This window comes from Lissotriton vulgaris, chromosome 8 (assembly GCF_964263255.1).
Source record: "Lissotriton vulgaris chromosome 8, aLisVul1.2, whole genome shotgun sequence".
NCBI classification, from domain to species: Eukaryota; Metazoa; Chordata; class Amphibia; order Caudata; family Salamandridae; genus Lissotriton; species Lissotriton vulgaris.
This window is the reverse complement of record NC_141696.1, coordinates 1,567,153,163-1,567,177,030: the sequence shown is the minus strand read 5'-3', so window position 1 is coordinate 1,567,177,030 and position 23,868 is coordinate 1,567,153,163.

Here is a 23,868-nt window from a genome sequence, read left to right as displayed (position 1 = left end):
TATCCATAACTGTATCAAAAGAGGTTCCATTGGGCACCCGCCACCACACATGTCTTTCAAAAGGTCAAATCAACTCTCAAACTACATTCAGCCGAAACTCCACCGGTCAACCCTGAAATACGACTACACCCCAGTTGGAACCCATCAGGTTCCTATCAACTGATCAGTCATAACGTTTTATTTTGGGATTGGTCTCTACATACCTCCTGAGAAGTCAATGTTGGGGTCAAACTTATTTATATGATCCTTCCAGCCAGTGATACCCTCTCTCTCTGGAATACAGATAGATACAGTGGTGTATAAATGTTAGGCTGTAGAATCTTCTCAAAGAAGAGGCTTTAACTAGATCTTTGCTAGGTTCATTTCTTGGTTATATAAATCTAAAAACACCGGGATGGTTACCTGGTCGTAGTGATATTCTTGCACTTAAAGGTAATGCTTCAAGGCGTAGCAGATTTCAACAGATGGGGAGATATCCTCGTACGCAAAAGCAGCATCATGGCAGTAAAGCTCATGCTAACTTAGCAATGTCAACAATGAAACTCCACTCTCGTCTGTTTACAGCCATCTCCACTCTTGTCTGTTTACAGCCACCTCCATTCTTGTCTGTTTGCTTACAGCCATCTCCACTCTTATCTGTTAGTTTACAGCCACGTCCACACTTGTCTGTTTGCTTCCAGCCATCTTCACTCTTATCTATTAGTTTACAGCCACCTCCTCTCTCGTCTGTTTGTTTACAACCATCTCCTCTTGTCTGTTTACAGCCACCCCCACTCTCATCTGTTTGTTTACAGCCATCTCCACTCTCATCTGTTTGTTTACAGTCATCTCCACTCTTGTCTATTTGTTTACAGCTATCTCCACTCTCCTCTGTTTGTTCGAAGTCATCTCCGCTATTCTCTGCCACCAATATCTAATTCTATATATTTCATCTTCACATCACTGAGCCTAATTCCCAAAGGGCCTCCGCACTTGTGGCTGGAGGTCCCGCAGTCATGGCGGTGGCCTTGCACTCATGGCAGGACCTTTGCATTGCAGTTTCTCATAGCAGAGATCCTACTACCAGTGCGGGCCCTGCGCCACGACTGCGATGCCTTCGCCATGAGTGCAGGCTCCTGCTATGACTGCAGGCCCCCCCCCCCCCCCCCCCATAAGTTCAGGCCCCCTGCCACGACTGTGGGCCCCCACCATGAATGCCGGCTTCTGCCATGACTGGTGGGCCTCCGCCACGAGGGTGAGCGCCTCACCACATTTGCAGGCCCGCACCACAAGTGCAGGCCTCTGTCACAGTGCAGGCCTCTGTCACAAGTGCAGGCCTCTGTCACAGTGCAGGCCTCTGTCACTAGTGCAGGCCTCTGTCACAGTGCAGGCCTCTGTCACAAGTGCAGGCCTCTGTCACAAGTGCAGGCCTCTGTCACAAGTGCAGGCCTCTGTCACAAGTGCAGGCCTCTGTCACAAGTGCAGGCCTTTGTCTCAAGTGCAGGCCTCTGTCACAGTGCAGGCCTCTGTCACAAGTGCAGGACCCTGTCACAAGTGCAGGACTCTGTTACAGTGCAGGCCTCTGTCACAAGTGCAGGCCTTTGTCGCAAGTGCAGGCCTCTGTCACAAGTGCAGGCCTCTGTCACAAAAGCAGGACCCTGTCACAAGTGCAGGCCTCTGTCACAGTGCAGGCCTCTGTCACAAGTGCAGGCCTCTGTCACAAGTGCAGGCCTCTGTCACAAGTGTAGGCCTCTGTTACAGTGCAGGCCTCTGTCACAAGTGCAGGCCTTTGTCGCAAGTGCAGGCCTCTGTCACAAGTGCAGGCCTCTGTCACAAAAGCAGGACCCTGTCACAAGTGCAGGCCTCTGTCACAGTGCAGGCCTCTGTCACAGTGCAGGCCTCCGTCACAGTGCAGGCCTCTGTCACAAGTGTAGGCCTCTGTTACAGTGCAGGCCTCTGTCACAAGTGCAGGCCTCTGTCGCAGTTCAGGCCTCTGTCACAGTGCAGGCCTCTGTCACTAGTGCAGGCCTCTGTCACAGTGCAGGCCTCTGTCACAAGTGCAGGCCTCTGTCACAAGTGCAGGCCTCTGTCACAAGTGCAGGCCTCTGTCACAAGTGCAGGCCTCTGTCACAAGTGCAGGCCTCTGTCACAGTGCAGGCCTCTGTCACAAGTGCAGGACCCTGTCACAAGTGCAGGACTCTGTTACAGTGCAGGCCTCTGTCACAAGTGCAGGCCTTTGTCGCAAGTGCAGGCCTCTGTCACAAGTGCAGGCCTCTGTCACAAAAGCAGGACCCTGTCACAAGTGCAGGCCTCTGTCACGGTGCAGGCCTCTGTCACAAGTGCAGGCCTCTGTCACAGTGCAGGCTCTGTCACAAGTGCAGGCCTCTGTCACAGTGCAGGCCTCTGTCACCGTGCAGGCCTCTGTCACAGTGCAGGCCTCTATCACAAGTACAGGCCTCTGTCACAGTGCAGGCCTCTGTCACAAGTGCAGGCCTCTGTCACAGTGCAGGCCTCTGTCACAAGTGCAGGCCTCTGTCACAAGTGCAGGCCTCTGTCACAAGTGCATGCCTCTGTCACAGTGCAGGCCTCTGTCACAAGTGCAGGCCTCTGTCACAGCGCAGGCCTCTGTCACAAGTGCAGGCCTTTGTCGCAAGTGCAGGCCTCTGTCACAAGTGCAGGCCTCTGTCACAAAAGCAGGACCCTGTCACAAGTGCAGGCCTCTGTCACAGTGCAGGCCTCTGTCACAAGTGCAGGCCTCTGTCACAAGTGCAGGCCTCTGTCACAAGTGTAGGCCTCTGTTACAGTGCAGGCCTCTGTCACAAGTGCAGGCCTTTGTCGCAAGTGCAGGCCTCTGTCACAAGTGCAGGCCTCTGTCACAGTGCAGGACCCTGTCACAAGTGCAGGCCTCTGTCACAGTGCAGGCCTCTGTCACAGTGCAGGCCTCAGTCACAGTGCAGGCCTCTGTCACAAGTGTAGGCCTCTGTTACAGTGCAGGCCTCTGTCACAAGTGCAGGCCTCTGTCGCAGTTCAGGCCTCTGTCACAGTGCAGGCCTCTGTCACTAGTGCAGGCCTCTGTCACAGTGCAGGCCTCTGTCACAAGTGCAGGCCTCTGTCACAAGTGCAGGCCTCTGTCACAAGTGCAGGCCTCTGTCACAAGTGCAGGCCTTTGTCTCAAGTGCAGGCCTCTGTCACAGTGCAGGCCTCTGTCACAAGTGCAGGACCCTGTCACAAGTGCAGGACTCTGTTACAGTGCAGGCCTCTGTCACAAGTGCAGGCCTTTGTCGCAAGTGCAGGCCTCTGTCACAAGTGCAGGCCTCTGTCACAAAAGCAGGACCCTGTCACAAGTGCAGGCCTCTGTCACAGTGCAGGCCTCTGTCACAAGTGCAGGCCTCTGTCACAAGTGCAGGCCTTTGTCGCACGTGCAGGCCTTTGTCGCACGTGCAGGCCTCTGTGACAGTGCAGGCCTCTGTCACAAGTGCAGGCCTCTGTCACAAGTGCAGGCCTCTGTCACAAGTGCAGGCCTCTGTCACAGTGCAGGCCTCTGTCACAAGTGCAGGCCTCTGTCACAAGTGCAGGCCTCTGTCACAAGTGCAGGCCTTTGTCTCAAGTGCAGGCCTCTGTCACAGTGCAGGCCTCTGTCACAAGTGCAGGACCCTGTCACAAGTGCAGGACTCTGTTACAGTGCAGGCCTCTGTCACAAGTGCAGGCCTTTGTCGCAAGTGCAGGCCTATGTCACAAGTGCAGGCCTCTGTCACAAATGCAGGACCCTGTCACAAGTGCAGGCCTCTGTCACAGTGCAGGCCTCTGTCACAAGTGCAGGCCTCTGTCACAAGTGCAGGCCTCTGTCACAAGTGTAGGCCTCTGTTACAGTGCAGGCCTCTGTCACAAGTGCAGGCCTTTGTCGCAAGTGCAGGCCTCTGTCACAAGTGCAGGCCTCTGTCACAAAAGCAGGACCCTGTCACAAGTGCAGGCCTCTGTCACAGTGCAGGCCTCTGTCACAGTGCAGGCCTCCGTCACAGTGCAGGCCTCTGTCACAAGTGTAGGCCTCTGTTACAGTGCAGGCCTCTGTCACAAGTGCAGGCCTCTGTCGCAGTTCAGGCCTCTGTCACAGTGCAGGCCTCTGTCACTAGTGCAGGCCTCTGTCACAGTGCAGGCCTCTGTCACAAGTGCAGGCCTCTGTCACAAGTGCAGGCCTCTGTCACAAGTGCAGGCCTCTGTCACAAGTGCAGGCCTCTGTCACAGTGCAGGCCTCTGTCACAAGTGCAGGACCCTGTCACAAGTGCAGGACTCTGTTACAGTGCAGGCCTCTGTCACAAGTGCAGGCCTTTGTCGCAAGTGCAGGCCTCTGTCACAAGTGCAGGCCTCTGTCACAAAAGCAGGACCCTGTCACAAGTGCAGGCCTCTGTCACAAAAGCAGGACCCTGTCACAAGTGCAGGCCTCTGTCACGGTGCAGGCCTCTGTCACAAGCGCAGGCCTCTGTCACAGTGCAGGCTCTGTCACAAGTGCAGGCCTCTGTCACAGTGCAGGCCTCTGTCACCGTGCAGGCCTCTGTCACAGTGCAGGCCTCTATCACAAGTACAGGCCTATGTCACAGTGCAGGCCTCTGTCACAAGTGCAGGCCTCTGTCACAGTGCAGGCCTCTGTCACAAGTGCAGGCCTCTGTCACAAGTGCAGGCCTCTGTCACAAGTGCATGCCTCTGTCACAGTGCAGGCCTCTGTCACAAGTGCAGGCCTCTGTCACAGCGCAGGCCTCTGTCACAAGTGCAGGCCTTTGTCGCAAGTGCGGCCTCTGTCACAAGTGCAGGCCTCTGTCACAAAAGCAGGACCCTGTCACAAGTGCAGGCCTCTGTCACAGTGCAGGCCTCTGTCACAAGTGCAGGCCTCTGTCACAAGTGCAGGCCTCTGTCACAAGTGTAGGCCTCTGTTACAGTGCAGGCCTCTGTCACAAGTGCAGGCCTTTGTCGCAAGTGCAGGCCTCTGTCACAAGTGCAGGCCTCTGTCACAAAAGCAGGACCCTGTCACAAGTGCAGGCCTCTGTCACAGTGCAGGCCTCTGTCACAGTGCAGGCCTCAGTCACAGTGCAGGCCTCTGTCACAAGTGTAGGCCTCTGTTACAGTGCAGGCCTCTGTCACAAGTGCAGGCCTCTGTCGCAGTTCAGGCCTCTGTCACAGTGCAGGCCTCTGTCACTAGTGCAGGCCTCTGTCACAGTGCAGGCCTCTGTCACAAGTGCAGGCCTCTGTCACAAGTGCAGGCCTCTGTCACAAGTGCAGGCCTTTGTCTCAAGTGCAGGCCTCTGTCACAGTGCAGGCCTCTGTCACAAGTGCAGGACCCTGTCACAAGTGCAGGACTCTGTTACAGTGCAGGCCTCTGTCACAAGTGCAGGCCTTTGTCGCAAGTGCAGGCCTCTGTCACAAGTGCAGGCCTCTGTCACAAAAGCAGGACCCTGTCACAAGTGCAGGCCTCTGTCACAGTGCAGGCCTCTGTCACAAGTGCAGGCCTCTGTCACAAGTGCAGGCCTTTGTCGCACGTGCAGGCCTTTGTCGCACGTGCAGGCCTCTGTGACAGTGCAGGCCTCTGTCACAAGTGCAGGCCTCTGACACAAGTGCAGGCCTCTGTCACAAGTGCAGGCCTCTGTCACAAGTGCAGGCCTCTGTCACAAGTGCAGGCCTTTGTCGCAAGTGCAGGCCTCTGTCACAGTGCAGGCCTCTGTCACAAGTCCAGGACCCTGTCACAAGTTCAGGCCTCTGTCACAGTGCAGGCCTCTGTCACAAGTGCAGGCCTTTGTCGCAAGTGCAGGCCTCTGTCACAGTGCAGGCCTCTGTCACAAGTGCAGGACCCTGTCACAAGTGCAGGCCTCTGTCACAAGTGCAGGCCTCTGTCACAGTGCAGGCCTCTGTCACAAGTGCAGGCCTCTGTCACAAGTGCAGGCCTCTGTCACAGTGCAGGCTCTGTCACAAGTGCAGGCCTCTGTCACAGTGCAGGCCTCTGTCACCGTGCAGGCCTCTTTCACAGTGCAGGCCTCTTTCACAAGTACAGGCCTCTGTCACAGTGCAGGCCTCTGTCACAAGTGCAGGCCTCTGTCACAGTGCAGGCCTCTGTCACAAGTGCAGGCCTCTGTCACAAGTGCAGGCCTCTGTCACAAGTGCATGCCTCTGTCACAGTGCAGGCCTCTGTCACAAGTGCAGGCCTCTGTCACAGCGCAGGCCTCTGTCACAAGTGCAGGCCTCTGTCCCAAGTGCAGGCCTCTGTCCCAAGTGCAGGCCTCTGTCACGGTGCAGGCCTCTGTCACAGTGCAGACCTCTGTTACAAGTGCAGGCCTATGTCACAGTGCAGGCCTATGTCACAGTGCCGGCCTCTGTGACAAGTGCAGTCCTCTGTCACAAGTGCAGGACCCTGTCACAAGTGCAGGACTCTGTTACAGTGCAGGCCTCTGTCACAAGTGCAGGCCTTTGTCGCAAGTGCAGGCCTCTGTCACAAGTGCAGGCCTCTGTCACAAAAGCAGGACCCTGTCACAAGTGCAGGCCTCTGTCACGGTGCAGGCCTCTGTCACAAGTACAGGCCTCTGTCACAGTGCAGGCTCTGTCACAAGTGCAGGCCTCTGTCACAGTGCAGGCCTCTGTCACCGTGCAGGCCTCTGTCACAGTGCAGGCCTCTATCACAAGTACAGGCCTCTGTTACAGTGCAGGCCTCTGTCACAAGTGCAGGCCTCTGTCGCAGTTCAGGCCTCTGTTACAGTGCAGGCCTCTGTCACAAGTGCAGGCCTCTGTCGCAGTTCAGGCCTCTGTCACAGTGCAGGCCTCTGTCACAGTGCAGGCCTCTGTCACCGTGCAGGCCTCTGTTACAGTGCAGGCCTCTGTCACAAGTGTAGGCCTCTGTTACAGTGCAGGCCTCTGTCACAAGTGCAGGCCTCTGTCGCAGTTCAGGCCTCTGTCACAGTGCAGGCCTCTGTCACTAGTGCAGGCCTCTGTCATAGTGCAGGCCTCTGTCACAAGTGCAGGCCTCTGTCACAAGTGCAGGCCTCTGTCACAAGTGCAGGCCTCTGTCACAAGTGCAGGCCTCTGTCACAAGTGCAGGCCTCTGTCACAGTGCAGGCCTCTGTCACAAGTGCAGGACCCTGTCACAAGTGCAGGACTCTGTTACAGTGCAGGCCTCTGTCACAAGTGCAGGCCTTTGTCGCAAGTGCAGGCCTCTGTCACAAGTGCAGGCCTCTGTCACAAAAGCAGGACCCTGTCACAAGTGCAGGCCTCTGTCACGGTGCAGGCCTCTGTCACAAGTGCAGGCCTCTGTCACAGTGCAGGCTCTGTCACAAGTGCAGGCCTCTGTCACAGTGCAGGCCTCTGTCACCGTGCAGGCCTCTGTCACAGTGCAGGCCTCTATCACAAGTACAGGCCTCTGTCACAGTGCAGGCCTCTGTCACAAGTGCAGGCCTCTGTCACAGTGCAGGCCTCTGTCACAAGTGCAGGCCTCTGTCACAAGTGCAGGCCTCTGTCACAAGTGCATGCCTCTGTCACAGTGCAGGCCTCTGTCACAAGTGCAGGCCTCTGTCACAGCGCAGGCCTCTGTCACAAGTGCAGGCCTTTGTCGCAAGTGCAGGCCTCTGTCACAAGTGCAGGCCTCTGTCACAAAAGCAGGACCCTGTCACAAGTGCAGGCCTCTGTCACAGTGCAGGCCTCTGTCACAAGTGCAGGCCTCTGTCACAAGTGCAGGCCTCTGTCACAAGTGTAGGCCTCTGTTACAGTGCAGGCCTCTGTCACAAGTGCAGGCCTTTGTCGCAAGTGCAGGCCTCTGTCACAAGTGCAGGCCTCTGTCACAGTGCAGGACCCTGTCACAAGTGCAGGCCTCTGTCACAGTGCAGGCCTCTGTCACAGTGCAGGCCTCAGTCACAGTGCAGGCCTCTGTCACAAGTGTAGGCCTCTGTTACAGTGCAGGCCTCTGTCACAAGTGCAGGCCTCTGTCGCAGTTCAGGCCTCTGTCACAGTGCAGGCCTCTGTCACTAGTGCAGGCCTCTGTCACAGTGCAGGCCTCTGTCACAAGTGCAGGCCTCTGTCACAAGTGCAGGCCTCTGTCACAAGTGCAGGCCTCTGTCACAAGTGCAGGCCTTTGTCTCAAGTGCAGGCCTCTGTCACAGTGCAGGCCTCTGTCACAAGTGCAGGACCCTGTCACAAGTGCAGGACTCTGTTACAGTGCAGGCCTCTGTCACAAGTGCAGGCCTTTGTCGCAAGTGCAGGCCTCTGTCACAAGTGCAGGCCTCTGTCACAAAAGCAGGACCCTGTCACAAGTGCAGGCCTCTGTCACAGTGCAGGCCTCTGTCACAAGTGCAGGCCTCTGTCACAAGTGCAGGCCTTTGTCGCACGTGCAGGCCTTTGTCGCACGTGCAGGCCTCTGTGACAGTGCAGGCCTCTGTCACAAGTGCAGGCCTCTGTCACAAGTGCAGGCCTCTGTCACAAGTGCAGGCCTCTGTCACAGTGCAGGCCTCTGTCACAAGTGCAGGCCTCTGTCACAAGTGCAGGCCTCTGTCACAAGTGCAGGCCTCTGTCACAAGTGCAGGCCTCTGTCACAAGTGCAGGCCTCTGTCACAAGTGCAGGCCTTTGTCTCAAGTGCAGGCCTCTGTCACAGTGCAGGCCTCTGTCACAAGTGCAGGACCCTGTCACAAGTGCAGGACTCTGTTACAGTGCAGGCCTCTGTCACAAGTGCAGGCCTTTGTCGCAAGTGCAGGCCTCTGTCACAAGTGCAGGCCTCTGTCACAAAAGCAGGACCCTGTCACAAGTGCAGGCCTCTGTCACAGTGCAGGCCTCTGTCACAAGTGCAGGCCTCTGTCACAAGTGCAGGCCTCTGTCACAAGTGTAGGCCTCTGTTACAGTGCAGGCCTCTGTCACAAGTGCAGGCCTTTGTCGCAAGTGCAGGCCTCTGTCACAAGTGCAGGCCTCTGTCACAAAAGCAGGACCCTGTCACAAGTGCAGGCCTCTGTCACAGTGCAGGCCTCTGTCACAGTGCAGGCCTCCGTCACAGTGCAGGCCTCTGTCACAAGTGTAGGCCTCTGTTACAGTGCAGGCCTCTGTCACAAGTGCAGGCCTCTGTCGCAGTTCAGGCCTCTGTCACAGTGCAGGCCTCTGTCACTAGTGCAGGCCTCTGTCACAGTGCAGGCCTCTGTCACAAGTGCAGGCCTCTGTCACAAGTGCAGGCCTCTGTCACAAGTGCAGGCCTCTGTCACAAGTGCAGGCCACCGTCACAAGTGCAGGCCTCTGTCACAGTGCAGGCCTCTGTCACAAGTGCAGGACCCTGTCACAAGTGCAGGACTCTGTTACAGTGCAGGCCTCTGTCACAAGTGCAGGCCTTTGTCGCAAGTGCAGGCCTCTGTCACAAGTGCAGGCCTCTGTCACAAAAGCAGGACCCTGTCACAAGTGCAGGCCTCTGTCACGGTGCAGGCCTCTGTCACAAGTGCAGGCCTCTGTCACAGTGCAGGCTCTGTCACAAGTGCAGGCCTCTGTCACAGTGCAGGCCTCTGTCACCGTGCAGGCCTCTGTCACAGTGCAGGCCTCTATCACAAGTACAGGCCTATGTCACAGTGCAGGCCTCTGTCACAAGTGCAGGCCTCTGTCACAGTGCAGGCCTCTGTCACAAGTGCAGGCCTCTGTCACAAGTGCAGGCCTCTGTCACAAGTGCATGCCTCTGTCACAGTGCAGGCCTCTGTCACAAGTGCAGGCCTCTGTCACAGCGCAGGCCTCTGTCACAAGTGCAGGCCTTTGTCGCAAGTGCGGCCTCTGTCACAAGTGCAGGCCTCTGTCACAAAAGCAGGACCCTGTCACAAGTGCAGGCCTCTGTCACAGTGCAGGCCTCTGTCACAAGTGCAGGCCTCTGTCACAAGTGCAGGCCTCTGTCACAAGTGTAGGCCTCTGTTACAGTGCAGGCCTCTGTCACAAGTGCAGGCCTTTGTCGCAAGTGCAGGCCTCTGTCACAAGTGCAGGCCTCTGTCACAAAAGCAGGACCCTGTCACAAGTGCAGGCCTCTGTCACAGTGCAGGCCTCTGTCACAGTGCAGGCCTCAGTCACAGTGCAGGCCTCTGTCACAAGTGTAGGCCTCTGTTACAGTGCAGGCCTCTGTCACAAGTGCAGGCCTCTGTCGCAGTTCAGGCCTCTGTCACAGTGCAGGCCTCTGTCACTAGTGCAGGCCTCTGTCACAGTGCAGGCCTCTGTCACAAGTGCAGGCCTCTGTCACAAGTGCAGGCCTCTGTCACAAGTGCAGGCCTCTGTCACAAGTGCAGGCCTTTGTCTCAAGTGCAGGCCTCTGTCACAGTGCAGGCCTCTGTCACAAGTGCAGGACCCTGTCACAAGTGCAGGACTCTGTTACAGTGCAGGCCTCTGTCACAAGTGCAGGCCTTTGTCGCAAGTGCAGGCCTCTGTCACAAGTGCAGGCCTCTGTCACAAAAGCAGGACCCTGTCACAAGTGCAGGCCTCTGTCACAGTGCAGGCCTCTGTCACAAGTGCAGGCCTCTGTCACAAGTGCAGGCCTTTGTCGCACGTGCAGGCCTTTGTCGCACGTGCAGGCCTCTGTGACAGTGCAGGCCTCTGTCACAAGTGCAGGCCTCTGTCACAAGTGCAGGCCTCTGTCACAAGTGCAGGCCTCTGTCACAAGTGCAGGCCTTTGTCGCAAGTGCAGGCCTCTGTCACAGTGCAGGCCTCTGTCACAAGTGCAGGACCCTGTCACAAGTGCAGGCCTCTGTCACAAGTGCAGGCCTCTGTCACAGTGCAGGCCTCTGTCACAAGTGCAGGCCTCTGTCACAAGTGCAGGCCTCTGTCACAGTGCAGGCTCTGTCACAAGTGCAGGCCTCTGTCACAGTGCAGGCCTCTGTCACCGTGCAGGCCTCTTTCACAGTGCAGGCCTCTTTCACAAGTACAGGCCTCTGTCACAGTGCAGGCCTCTGTCACAAGTGCAGGCCTCTGTCACAGTGCAGGCCTCTGTCACAAGTGCAGGCCTCTGTCACAAGTGCAGGCCTCTGTCACAAGTGCATGCCTCTGTCACAGTGCAGGCCTCTGTCACAAGTGCAGGCCTCTGTCACAGCGCAGGCCTCTGTCACAAGTGCAGGCCTCTGTCCCAAGTGCAGGCCTCTGTCCCAAGTGCAGGCCTCTGTCACGGTGCAGGCCTCTGTCACAGTGCAGACCTCTGTTACAAGTGCAGGCCTATGTCACAGTGCAGGCCTATGTCACAGTGCCGGCCTCTGTGACAAGTGCAGTCCTCTGTCACAAGTGCAGGACCCTGTCACAAGTGCAAGCCTCTGTCACAAGTGCAGGCCTCTGTCACAAGTGCAGGCCTCTGTCACAAGTACAGGCCTTTGTCACAGTGCAGGCCTTTGTCACAAGTGCAGGTCTCTGTCACAAGTGCAGGCCTCTGTCACAAGTGCAGGCCTCTGTCACAAGTGCATGCCTCTGTCACAAGTTCATGCCTCTGTCACAAGTGCAGGCCTCTGTCACAGCGCAGGCCTCTGTCACAAGTGCAGGCCTCTGTCCCAAGTGCAGGCCTCTGTCCCAAGTGCAGGGCTCTGTCACGGTGCAGGCCTCTGTCACAGTGCAGGCCTCTGTTACAAGTGCAGGCCTATGTCACAGTGCAGGCCTATGTCACAGTGCCGGCCTCTGTGACAAGTGCAGTCCTCTGTCACAAGTGCAGGACCCTGTCACAAGTGCAGGCCTCTGTCACAAGTGCAGGCCTCTGTCACAGTGCAGGCCTCTGTCACAGTGCAGGCCTCTGTCACAGTGCAGGCCTATGTCACAAGTGCAGGCCTCTGTCACAGTGCAGGCCTCTGTCACAAGTGCAGGCCTCTGTCACAAGTGCAGGCCTCTGTCACAGTGCAGGCCTCTGTCACAAGTGCAGGCCTCTGTCACAAGTGCAGGCCTCTGTCACAGTGCAGGCCTCTGTCAAAGTGCAGGCCTCTGTCACAAGTGCAGGCCTCTGTCACAGTGCAGGCCTCTGTCACAGTGCAGGCCTCTGTCACAGTGCAGGCCTCCGTCACAAGTGCAGGCCCCTGTCACAGTGCAGGCCCCTGTCACAAGTGCAGGCCTCTGTCACAGTGCAGGCCTCTGTCACAGTGCAGGCCTCTGTCACAAGTGCAGGCCTCTGTCACAAGTGCAGGCCTCTGTCACAGTGCAGGCCTCTGTCACAAGTGCAGGCCTCTGTCACAGTGCCGGCCTCTGTCACAAGTTCAGGCCTCTGTCACAAGTGCAGGCTTCTGTCACAGTGCAGGCCTCTGTCACAGTGCAGGCCTCTGTCACAAGTGCAGGCCTCTGTCACAGTGCAGGCCTCTGTCACAGTGCAGGCCTCTGTCACAAGTGCAGGCCTCTGTCACAAATGCTGGCCTCTGTCACAGTGCAGGCCTCTGTCACAAGTGCAGGCCTCTGTCATAAGTGCAGGCCTCTGTCACAGTGCAGGCCTTTGTCACAGTGCAGGCCTCTGTCACAAGTGCAGGCCTCTGTCACAAGTGCAGGCCTCTGTCACAGTGCAGGCCTCTGTCACAAGTGTAGGCCTCTGTCACAAGTGCAGGCCTCTGTCACAGTGCAGGCCTTTGTCACAGTGCAGGCCTCTGTCCCAAGTGCAGGCCTCTGTCACAAGTGCAGGCCTCTGTCACAGTGCAGGCCTCTGTCACAAGTGTAGGCCCCTGTCACAGTGCAGGCCCCTGTCACAGTGCAGGCCTCTGTCACAAGTGCAGGCCTCTGTCACAAGTGCATGCCTCTGTCACAAGTGCATGCCTCTGTCACAAGTGCAGGCCTCTGTCACAGCGCAGGCCTCTGTCACAAGTGCAGGCCTCTGTCCCAAGTGCAGGCCTCTGTCCCAAGTGCAGGGCTCTGTCACGGTGCAGGCCTCTGTCACAGTGCAGGCCTCTGTTACAAGTGCAGGCCTATGTCACAGTGCAGGCCTATGTCACAGTGCCGGCCTCTGTGACAAGTGCAGTCCTCTGTCACAAGTGCAGGACCCTGTCACAAGTGCAGGCCTCTGTCACAAGTGCAGGCCTCTGTCACAGTGCAGGCCTCTGTCACAGTGCAGGCCTCTGTCACAGTGCAGGCCTATGTCACAAGTGCAGGCCTCTGTCACAGTGCAGGCCTCTGTCACAAGTGCAGGCCTCTGTCACAAGTGCAGGCCTCTGTCACAGTGCAGGCCTCTGTCACAAGTGCAGGCCTCTGTCACAAGTGCAGGCCTCTGTCACAGTGCAGGCCTCTGTCAAAGTGCAGGCCTCTGTCACAAGTGCAGGCCTCTGTCACAGTGCAGGCCTCTGTCACAGTGCAGTCCTCTGTCACAGTGCAGGCCTCCGTCACAAGTGCAGGCCCCTGTCACAGTGCAGGCCCCTGTCACAAGTGCAGGCCTCTGTCACAGTGCAGGCCTCTGTCACAGTGCAGGCCTCTGTCACAAGTGCAGGCCTCTGTCACAAGTGCAGGCCTCTGTCACAGTGCAGGCCTCTGTCACAAGTGCAGGCCTCTGTCACAGTGCCGGCCTCTGTCACAAGTTCAGGCCTCTGTCACAAGTGCAGGCTTCTGTCACAGTGCAGGCCTCTGTCACAGTGCAGGCCTCTGTCACAAGTGCAGGCCTCTGTCACAGTGCAGGCCTCTGTCACAGTGCAGGCCTCTGTCACAAGTGCAGGCCTCTGTCACAAGTGCAGGCCTCTGTCACAAATGCTGGCCTCTGTCACAGTGCAGGCCTCTGTCACAAGTGCAGGCCTCTGTCATAAGTGCAGGCCTCTGTCACAGTGCAGGCCTTTGTCACAGTGCAGGCCTCTGTCACAAGTGCAGGCCTCTGTCACAAGTGCAGGCCTCTGTCACAGTGCAGGCCTCTGTCACAAGTGTAGGCCTCTGTCACAAGTGCAGGCCTCTGTCACAAGTGCAGGCCTCTGTCACAGTGCAGGCCTTTGTCACAGTGCAGGCCTCTGTCCCAAGTGCAGGCCTCTGTCACAAGTGCAGGCCTCTGTCACAGTGCAGGCCTCTGTCACAAGTGTAGGCCCCTGTCACAGTGCAGGCCCCTGTCACAGTGCAGGCCCCTGTCACACGTGCAGGCCTCTGTCACAAGTGCAGGCCTCGCTCACAAGTGCAGGCCGCTGTCACAGTGCAGGCCTCTGTCACAAGTGCAGGCCTCTGTCGCAGTGCAGGCCTCTGTTACAGTGCAGGCCTCTGTCACAAGTGCAGGCCTCTGTCACAGTGCAGGCCTCTGTCACAAGTGCAGGACCCTGTCACAAGTGCAGGCCTCTGTCACAGTGCAGGCCTCTGTCAAAAGTGCCGGCCTCTGTCACAAGTGCAGGCCTCTGTCACAAGTGCAGGCCTCTGTCACAAGTGCAGGCCTCTGTCACAAGTGCAGGCCTTTGTCGCAAGTGCAGGCCTCTGTCACAGTGCAGGCCTCTGTCACAAGTCCAGGACCCTGTCACAAGTTCAGGCCTCTGTCACAGTGCAGGCCTCTGTCACAAGTGCAGGCCTTTGTCGCAAGTGCAGGCCTCTGTCACAGTGCAGGCCTCTGTCACAAGTGCAGGACCCTGTCACAAGTGCAGGCCTCTGTCACAAGTGCAGGCCTCTGTCACAGTGCAGGCCTCTGTCACAAGTGCAGGCCTCTGTCACAAGTGCAGGCCTCTGTCACAGTGCAGGCTCTGTCACAAGTGCAGGCCTCTGTCACAGTGCAGGCCTCTGTCACCGTGCAGGCCTCTTTCACAGTGCAGGCCTCTTTCACAAGTACAGGCCTCTGTCACAGTGCAGGCCTCTGTCACAAGTGCAGGCCTCTGTCACAGTGCAGGCCTCTGTCACAAGTGCAGGCCTCTGTCACAAGTGCAGGCCTCTGTCACAAGTGCATGCCTCTGTCACAGTGCAGGCCTCTGTCACAAGTGCAGGCCTCTGTCACAGCGCAGGCCTCTGTCACAAGTGCAGGCCTCTGTCCCAAGTGCAGGCCTCTGTCCCAAGTGCAGGCCTCTGTCACGGTGCAGGCCTCTGTCACAGTGCAGACCTCTGTTACAAGTGCAGGCCTATGTCACAGTGCAGGCCTATGTCACAGTGCCGGCCTCTGTGACAAGTGCAGTCCTCTGTCACAAGTGCAGGACCCTGTCACAAGTGCAAGCCTCTGTCACAAGTGCAGGCCTCTGTCACAAGTGCAGGCCTCTGTCACAAGTACAGGCCTTTGTCACAGTGCAGGCCTTTGTCACAAGTGCAGGTCTCTGTCACAAGTGCAGGCCTCTGTCACAAGTGCAGGCCTCTGTCACAAGTGCATGCCTCTGTCACAAGTGCATGCCTCTGTCACAAGTGCAGGCCTCTGTCACAGCGCAGGCCTCTGTCACAAGTGCAGGCCTCTGTCCCAAGTGCAGGCCTCTGTCCCAAGTGCAGGGCTCTGTCACGGTGCAGGCCTCTGTCACAGTGCAGGCCTCTGTTACAAGTGCAGGCCTATGTCACAGTGCAGGCCTATGTCACAGTGCCGGCCTCTGTGACAAGTGCAGTCCTCTGTCACAAGTGCAGGACCCTGTCACAAGTGCAGGCCTCTGTCACAAGTGCAGGCCTCTGTCACAGTGCAGGCCTCTGTCACAGTGCAGGCCTCTGTCACAGTGCAGGCCTATGTCACAAGTGCAGGCCTCTGTCACAGTGCAGGCCTCTGTCACAAGTGCAGGCCTCTGTCACAAGTGCAGGCCTCTGTCACAGTGCAGGCCTCTGTCACAAGTGCAGGCCTCTGTCACAAGTGCAGGCCTCTGTCACAGTGCAGGCCTCTGTCAAAGTGCAGGCCTCTGTCACAAGTGCAGGCCTCTGTCACAGTGCAGGCCTCTGTCACAGTGCAGGCCTCTGTCACAGTGCAGGCCTCCGTCACAAGTGCAGGCCCCTGTCACAGTGCAGGCCCCTGTCACAAGTGCAGGCCTCTGTCACAGTGCAGGCCTCTGTCACAGTGCAGGCCTCTGTCACAAGTGCAGGCCTCTGTCACAAGTGCAGGCCTCTGTCACAGTGCAGGCCTCTGTCACAAGTGCAGGCCTCTGTCACAGTGCCGGCCTCTGTCACAAGTTCAGGCCTCTGTCACAAGTGCAGGCTTCTGTCACAGTGCAGGCCTCTGTCACAGTGCAGGCCTCTGTCACAAGTGCAGGCCTCTGTCACAGTGCAGGCCTCTGTCACAGTGCAGGCCTCTGTCACAAGTGCAGGCCTCTGTCACAAATGCTGGCCTCTGTCACAGTGCAGGCCTCTGTCACAAGTGCAGGCCTCTGTCATAAGTGCAGGCCTCTGTCACAGTGCAGGCCTTTGTCACAGTGCAGGCCTCTGTCACAAGTGCAGGCCTCTGTCACAAGTGCAGGCCTCTGTCACAGTGCAGGCCTCTGTCACAAGTGTAGGCCTCTGTCACAAGTGCAGGCCTCTGTCACAAGTGCAGGCCTCTGTCACAGTGCAGGCCTTTGTCACAGTGCAGGCCTCTGTCCCAAGTGCAGGCCTCTGTCACAAGTGCAGGCCTCTGTCACAGTGCAGGCCTCTGTCACAAGTGTAGGCCCCTGTCACAGTGCAGGCCCCTGTCACAGTGCAGGCCTCTGTCACAGTGCAGGCCTCTGTCACAAGTCCAGGACCCTGTCACAAGTTCAGGCCTCTGTCACAGTGCAGGCCTCTGTCACAAGTGCAGGCCTTTGTCGCAAGTGCAGGCCTCTGTCACAGTGCAGGCCTCTGTCACAAGTGCAGGACCCTGTCACAAGTGCAGGCCTCTGTCACAAGTGCAGGCCTCTGTCACAGTGCAGGCCTCTGTCACAAGTGCAGGCCTCTGTCACAAGTGCAGGCCTCTGTCACAGTGCAGGCTCTGTCACAAGTGCAGGCCTCTGTCACAGTGCAGGCCTCTGTCAAAGTGCAGGCCTCTGTCACAAGTGCAGGCCTCTGTCACAGTGCAGGCCTCTGTCACAGTGCAGGCCTCTGTCACAGTGCAGGCCTCCGTCACAAGTGCAGGCCCCTGTCACAGTGCAGGCCCCTGTCACAAGTGCAGGCCTCTGTCACAGTGCAGGCCTCTGTCACAGTGCAGGCCTCTGTCACAAGTGCAGGCCTCTGTCACAAGTGCAGGCCTCTGTCACAGTGCAGGCCTCTGTCACAAGTGCAGGCCTCTGTCACAGTGCCGGCCTCTGTCACAAGTTCAGGCCTCTGTCACAAGTGCAGGCTTCTGTCACAGTGCAGGCCTCTGTCACAGTGCAGGCCTCTGTCACAAGTGCAGGCCTCTGTCACAGTGCAGGCCTCTGTCACAGTGCAGGCCTCTGTCACAAGTGCAGGCCTCTGTCACAAATGCTGGCCTCTGTCACAGTGCAGGCCTCTGTCACAAGTGCAGGCCTCTGTCATAAGTGCAGGCCTCTGTCATAAGTGCAGGCCTCTGTCACAGTGCAGGCCTTTGTCACAGTGCAGGCCTCTGTCACAAGTGCAGGCCTCTGTCACAAGTGCAGGCCTCTGTCACAGTGCAGGCCTCTGTCACAAGTGTAGGCCTCTGTCACAAGTGCAGGCCTCTGTCACAAGTGCAGGCCTCTGTCACAGTGCAGGCCTTTGTCACAGTGCAGGCCTCTGTCCCAAGTGCAGGCCTCTGTCACAAGTGCAGGCCTCTGTCACAGTGCAGGCCTCTGTCACAAGTGTAGGCCCCTGTCACAGTGCAGGCCCCTGTCACAGTGCAGGCCTCTGTCACAAGTGCAGGCCTCTGTCACAAGTGCATGCCTCTGTCACAAGTGCATGCCTCTGTCACAAGTGCAGGCCTCTGTCACAGCGCAGGCCTCTGTCACAAGTGCAGGCCTCTGTCCCAAGTGCAGGCCTCTGTCCCAAGTGCAGGGCTCTGTCACGGTGCAGGCCTCTGTCACAGTGCAGGCCTCTGTTACAAGTGCAGGCCTATGTCACAGTGCAGGCCTATGTCACAGTGCCGGCCTCTGTGACAAGTGCAGTCCTCTGTCACAAGTGCAGGACCCTGTCACAAGTGCAGGCCTCTGTCACAAGTGCAGGCCTCTGTCACAGTGCAGGCCTCTGTCACAGTGCAGGCCTATGTCACAAGTGCAGGCCTGTCACAAGTGCATGCCTCTGTCACAAGTGCAGGCCTCTGTCACAGCGCAGGCCTCTGTCACAAGTGCAGGCCTCTGTCCCAAGTGCAGGCCTCTGTCCCAAGTGCAGGGCTCTGTCACGGTGCAGGCCTCTGTCACAGTGCAGGCCTCTGTTACAAGTGCAGGCCTATGTCACAGTGCAGGCCTATGTCACAGTGCCGGCCTCTGTGACAAGTGCAGTCCTCTGTCACAAGTGCAGGACCCTGTCACAAGTGCAGGCCTCTGTCACAAGTGCAGGCCTCTGTCACAGTGCAGGCCTCTGTCACAGTGCAGGCCTATGTCACAAGTGCAGGCCTCTGTCACAGTGCAGGCCTCTGTCACAAGTGCAGGCCTCTGTCACAAGTGCAGGCCTCTGTCACAGTGCAGGCCTCTGTCACAAGTGCAGGCCTCTGTCACAAGTGCAGGCCTCTGTCACAGTGCAGGCCTCTGTCAAAGTGCAGGCCTCTGTCACAAGTGCAGGCCTCTGTCACAGTGCAGGCCTCTGTCACAGTGCAGTCCTCTGTCACAGTGCAGGCCTCCGTCACAAGTGCAGGCCCCTGTCACAGTGCAGGCCCCTGTCACAAGTGCAGGCCTCTGTCACAGTGCAGGCCTCTGTCACAGTGCAGGCCTCTGTCACAAGTGCAGGCCTCTGTCACAAGTGCAGGCCTCTGTCACAGTGCAGGCCTCTGTCACAAGTGCAGGCCTCTGTCACAGTGCCGGCCTCTGTCACAAGTTCAGGCCTCTGTCACAAGTGCAGGCTTCTGTCACAGTGCAGGCCTCTGTCACAGTGCAGGCCTCTGTCACAAGTGCAGGCCTCTGTCACAGTGCAGGCCTCTGTCACAGTGCAGGCCTCTGTCACAAGTGCAGGCCTCTGTCACAAGTGCAGGCCTCTGTCACAAATGCTGGCCTCTGTCACAGTGCAGGCCTCTGTCACAAGTGCAGGCCTCTGTCATAAGTGCAGGCCTCTGTCACAGTGCAGGCCTTTGTCACAGTGCAGGCCTCTGTCACAAGTGCAGGCCTCTGTCACAAGTGCAGGCCTCTGTCACAGTGCAGGCCTCTGTCACAAGTGTAGGCCTCTGTCACAAGTGCAGGCCTCTGTCACAAGTGCAGGCCTCTGTCACAGTGCAGGCCTTTGTCACAGTGCAGGCCTCTGTCCCAAGTGCAGGCCTCTGTCACAAGTGCAGGCCTCTGTCACAGTGCAGGCCTCTGTCACAAGTGTAGGCCCCTGTCACAGTGCAGGCCCCTGTCACAGTGCAGGCCCCTGTCACACGTGCAGGCCTCTGTCACAAGTGCAGGCCTCGCTCACAAGTGCAGGCCGCTGTCACAGTGCAGGCCTCTGTCACAAGTGCAGGCCTCTGTCGCAGTGCAGGCCTCTGTTACAGTGCAGGCCTCTGTCACAAGTGCAGGCCTCTGTCACAGTGCAGGCCTCTGTCACAAGTGCAGGACCCTGTCACAAGTGCAGGCCTCTGTCACAGTGCAGGCCTCTGTCAAAAGTGCAGGCCTCTGTCACAAGTGCAGGCCTCTGTCACAGTGCAGGCTCTGTCACAGTGCAGGCCTCTGTCACAGTGCAGGCCTCTGTTACAAGTGCAGGCCTCTGTCACAAGTGCAGGCTCTGTCACAGTGCAGGCCTCTGTCACAGTGCAGGCCTCTGTTACAAGTGCAGGCCTCTGTCACAAGTGCAGGCCAGTGCAGGCCTCTGTCAGAAGTACAGGCCTCTGTCACAGTGCAGGCCTCAGTCACAGTGCAGGCCTCTGTCACAAGTGTAGGCCTCTGTTACAGTGCAGGCCTCTGTCACAAGTGCAGGCCTCTGTCGCAGTTCAGGCCTCTGTCACAGTGCAGGCCTCTGTCACAGTGCAGGCCTCTGTCACAGTGCAGGCCTCTGTAACAAGTGCAGGCCTCTGTCACAAGTGCAGGCCTCTGTCACAAGTGCAGGCCTCTGTCACAGTGCAGGCCTCTGTCACAGTGCAGGCCTCTGTCACAAGTGCAGGCCTCTGTCACAGTGCAGGCCTCTGTCACAAGTGCAGGCCTCTGTCACAAGTTCAGGCCTCTGTCACAAGTGCAGGCCTCTGTTACAGTGCAGGCCTCTGTCACAAGTGCAGGCCTCTGTCACAGTGCAGGCCTCTGTCACAGTGCAGGCCTCTGTCAAAAGTGCAGGCCTCTGTCACAAGTGCAGGCCTCTGTCACAGTGCAGGCTCTGTCACAGTGCAGGCCTCTGTCACAGTGCAGGCCTCTGTTACAAGTGCAGGCCTCTGTCACAAGTGCAGGCCAGTGCAGGCCTCTGTCACAAGTGCAGGCTCTGTCACAGTGCAGGCCTTTGTCACAGTGCAGGCCTCTGTTACAAGTGCAGGCCTCTGTCACAAGTGCAGGCCAGTGCAGGCCTCTGTCACAAGTACAGGCCTCTGTCACAGTGCAGGCCTCAGTCACAGTGCAGGCCTCTGTCACAAGTGTAGGCCTCTGTTACAGTGCAGGCCTCTGTCACAAGTGCAGGCCTCTGTCGCAGTTCAGGCCTCTGTCACAGTGCAGGCCTCTGTCAAAGTGCAGGCCTCTGTCACAGTGCAGGCCTCTGTAACAAGTGCAGGCCTCTGTCACAAGTGCAGGCCTCTGTCACAAGTGCAGGCCTCTGTCACAAGTGCAGGCCTCTGTCACAAGTGCAGTCCTCTGTCACAGTGACAAGTGCAGGCCTCTGTCACAAGTGCAGGCCTCTGTCACAAGTGCAGGCCTATGTCACAGTGCAGGCCTCTGTCACAAGTGCAGGCCTCTGTCACAGTGCAAGCCTCTGTCACAGTGCAGGCCTCTGTCACAAGTACAGGCCTCTGTCACAGCGCAGGCCTCTGTCACAAGTGCAGGCCTCTGTCACAGTGCAGGCTCTGTCACAGTGCAGGCCTCTGTCAAAGTGCAGGCCTCTGTCACAGTGCAGGCCTCTGTAACAAGTGCAGGCCTCTGTCACAAGTGCAGGCCTCTGTCACAAGTGCAGGCCTCTGTCACAAGTGCAGGCCTCTGTCACAAGTGCAGTCCTCTGTCACAGTGACAAGTGCAGGCCTCTGTCACAAGTGCAGGCCTCTGTCACAGTGCAGGCCTCTGTCACAAGTGCAGGCCTATGTCACAGTGCAGGCCTCTGTCACAAGTGCAGGCCTCTGTCACAGTGCAAGCCTCTGTCACAGTGCAGGCCTCTGTCACAAGTACAGGCATCTGTCACCACGCAGGCCTCTGTCACAAGTGCAGGCCTCTGTCACAGTGCAGGCTCTGTCACAGTGCAGGCCTCTGTCACAAGTGCAGGCCTCTGTCACAAGTGCAGGCCTCTGTCACAGTGCAGGCCTCTGTCACAGTGCAGGCCTCTGTCACAAGTGCAGGCCTCTGTCACAGTGCAGGCCTCTGTCACAAGTGCAGGCCTCCGTCACAGTGCAGGCCTCTGTCACAGTGCAGGCCTCTGTCACAAGTGCAGGCCTCTGTCACAGTGCAGGTCTCTTTCACAAGTGCAGGACCCTGTCGCAGTGCAGGCCTCTGTCACAGTGCAGGCCTCTGTCACAAGTGCAGGCTTCTGTCACAGTGCAGGTCTCTGTCACAAGTGCAGGACCCTGTCACAAGTGCAGGCCTCTGTCACAAGTGCAGGCCTCTGTCGCAGTGCAGGCCTCTGTCACAAGTGCAGGCCTCTGTCACAGTGCAGGCCTCTGTCACAAGTGCAGTCCTCTGTCACAGTGCAGGCCTCTGTCACAAGTGCAGGCCTCTGTTACAGTGCAGGCCTCTGTCACAGTGCAGGCCTCTGTCACAAGTGCAGGACCCTGTCACAAGTGCAGGCCTCTGTCACAGTGCAGGCCTCTGTCAAAAGTGCAGGCCTCTGTCACAAGTGCAGGCCTCTGTCACAGTGCAGGCTCTGTCACAGTGCAGGCCTCTGTCACAGTGCAGGCCTCTGTTACAAGTGCAGGCCTCTGTTACAAGTGCAGGCCTCTGTCACAAGTGCAGGCCAGTGCAGGCCTCTGTCACAAGTGCAGGCTCTGTCACAGTGCAGGCCTCTGTCACAGTGCAGGCCTCTGTTACAAGTGCAGGCCTCTGTCACAAGTGCAGGCCAGTGCAGTCCTCTGTCACAAGTACAGGCCTCTGTCACAGTGCAGGCCTCAGTCACAGTGCAGGCCTCTGTCACAGTGCAGGCCTCTGTCACAAGTGCAGGCCTCTGTCACAAGTGCAGGCCTCCGTCACAGTGCAGGCTCCTGTCAAAGTGCAGGCCTCTGTCACAAGTGCAGGCCTCTGTCACAGTGCAGGTCTCTTTCACAAGTGCAGGACCCTGTCGCAGTGCAGGCCTCTGTCACAGTGCAGGCTTCTGTTACAGTGCAGGTCTCTGTCACAAGTGCAGGACCCTGTCACAAGTGCAGGCCTCTGTCACAAGTGCAGGCCTCTGTCGCAGTGCAGGCCTCTGTCACAAGTGCAGGCCTCTGTCACAGTGCAGGCCTCTGTCACAAGTGCAGTCCTCTGTCACAGTGCAGGCCTCTGTCACAAGTGCAGGCCTCTGTTACAGTGCAGGCCTCTGTTACAGTGCAGGCCTCTGTCACAAGTGCAGGCCTCTGTCACAGTGCAGGCCTCTGTCAGAAGTGCAGGACCCTGTCACAAGTGCAGGCCTCTGTCACAGTGCAGGCCTCTGTCAAAAGTGCAGGCCTCTGTCACAAGTGCAGGCCTCTGTCACAGTGCAGGCTCTGTCACAGTGCAGGCCTCTGTCACAGTGCAGGCCTCTGTTACAAGTGCAGGCCTCTGTTACAAGTGCAGGCCTCTGTCACAAGTGCAGGCCAGTGCAGGCCTCTGTCACAAGTGCAGGCTCTGTCACAGTGCAGGCCTCTGTCACAGTGCAGGCCTCTGTTACAAGTGCAGGCCTCTGTCAAAAGTGCAGGCCAGTGCAGGCCTCTGTCACAAGTACAGGCCTCTGTCACAGTGCAGGCCTCAGTCACAGTGCAGGCCTCTGTCACAAGTGTAGGCCTCTGTTACAGTGCAGGCCTCTGTCACAAGTGCAGGCCTCTGTCGCAGTTCAGGCCTCTGTCACAGTGCAGGCCTCTGTCACAAGTGCAGGCCTCTGTCACAGTGCAGGCCTCTGTCACAGTGCAGGCCTCTGTAACAAGTGCAGGCCTCTGTCACAAGTGCAGGCCTCTGTCACAAGTGCAGGCCTCTGTCACAGTGCAGGCCTCTGTCACAGTGCAGGCCTCTGTCACAAGTGCAGGCCTCTGTCACAAGTGCAGGCCTCTGTCACAGTGCAGGCCTCTGTCAAAAGTGCAGGCCTCTGTCACAGTGCCGGCCTCTGTCACAAGTTCAGGCCTCTGTCACAAGTGCAGGCCTCTGTCACAGTGCAGGCCTCTGTCACAGTGCAGGCCTCTGTCACAGTGCAGGCCTCTGTCACAAGTGCAGGCCTCTGTCACAGTGCAGGCCTCTGTCACAGTGCAGGTCTCTGTCACAAGTGCAGGCCTCTGTCACAAGTGCAGGCCTCTGTCACAAATGCTGGCCTTTGTCGCAAGTGCAGGCCTCAAGTGCAGGCCTCTGTCACAAGTGCAGGCCTCTGTCACAGTGCAGGCCTCTGTCACAAGTGCAGACCTCTGTCACAAGTGCAGGCCTCTGTCACAAGTGCAGGCCTCTGTTACAGTGCAGGCCTTTGTCACAGTGCAGGCCTCTGTCACAAGTGCAGGCCTCTGTCACAAGTGCAGGCCTCTGTCACAGTGCAGGCCTCTGTCACAAGTGCAGGCCCCTGTCACAGTGCAGGCCCCTGTCACAGTGCAGGCCCCTGTCACACGTGCAGGCCTCTGTCACAAGTGCAGGCCTCTGTCACAAGTGCAGGCCTCTGTCACAGTGCAGGCCTCTGTCACAGTGCAGGCCTCTGTCACAAGTCCAGGCCTCTGTCACAGTGCA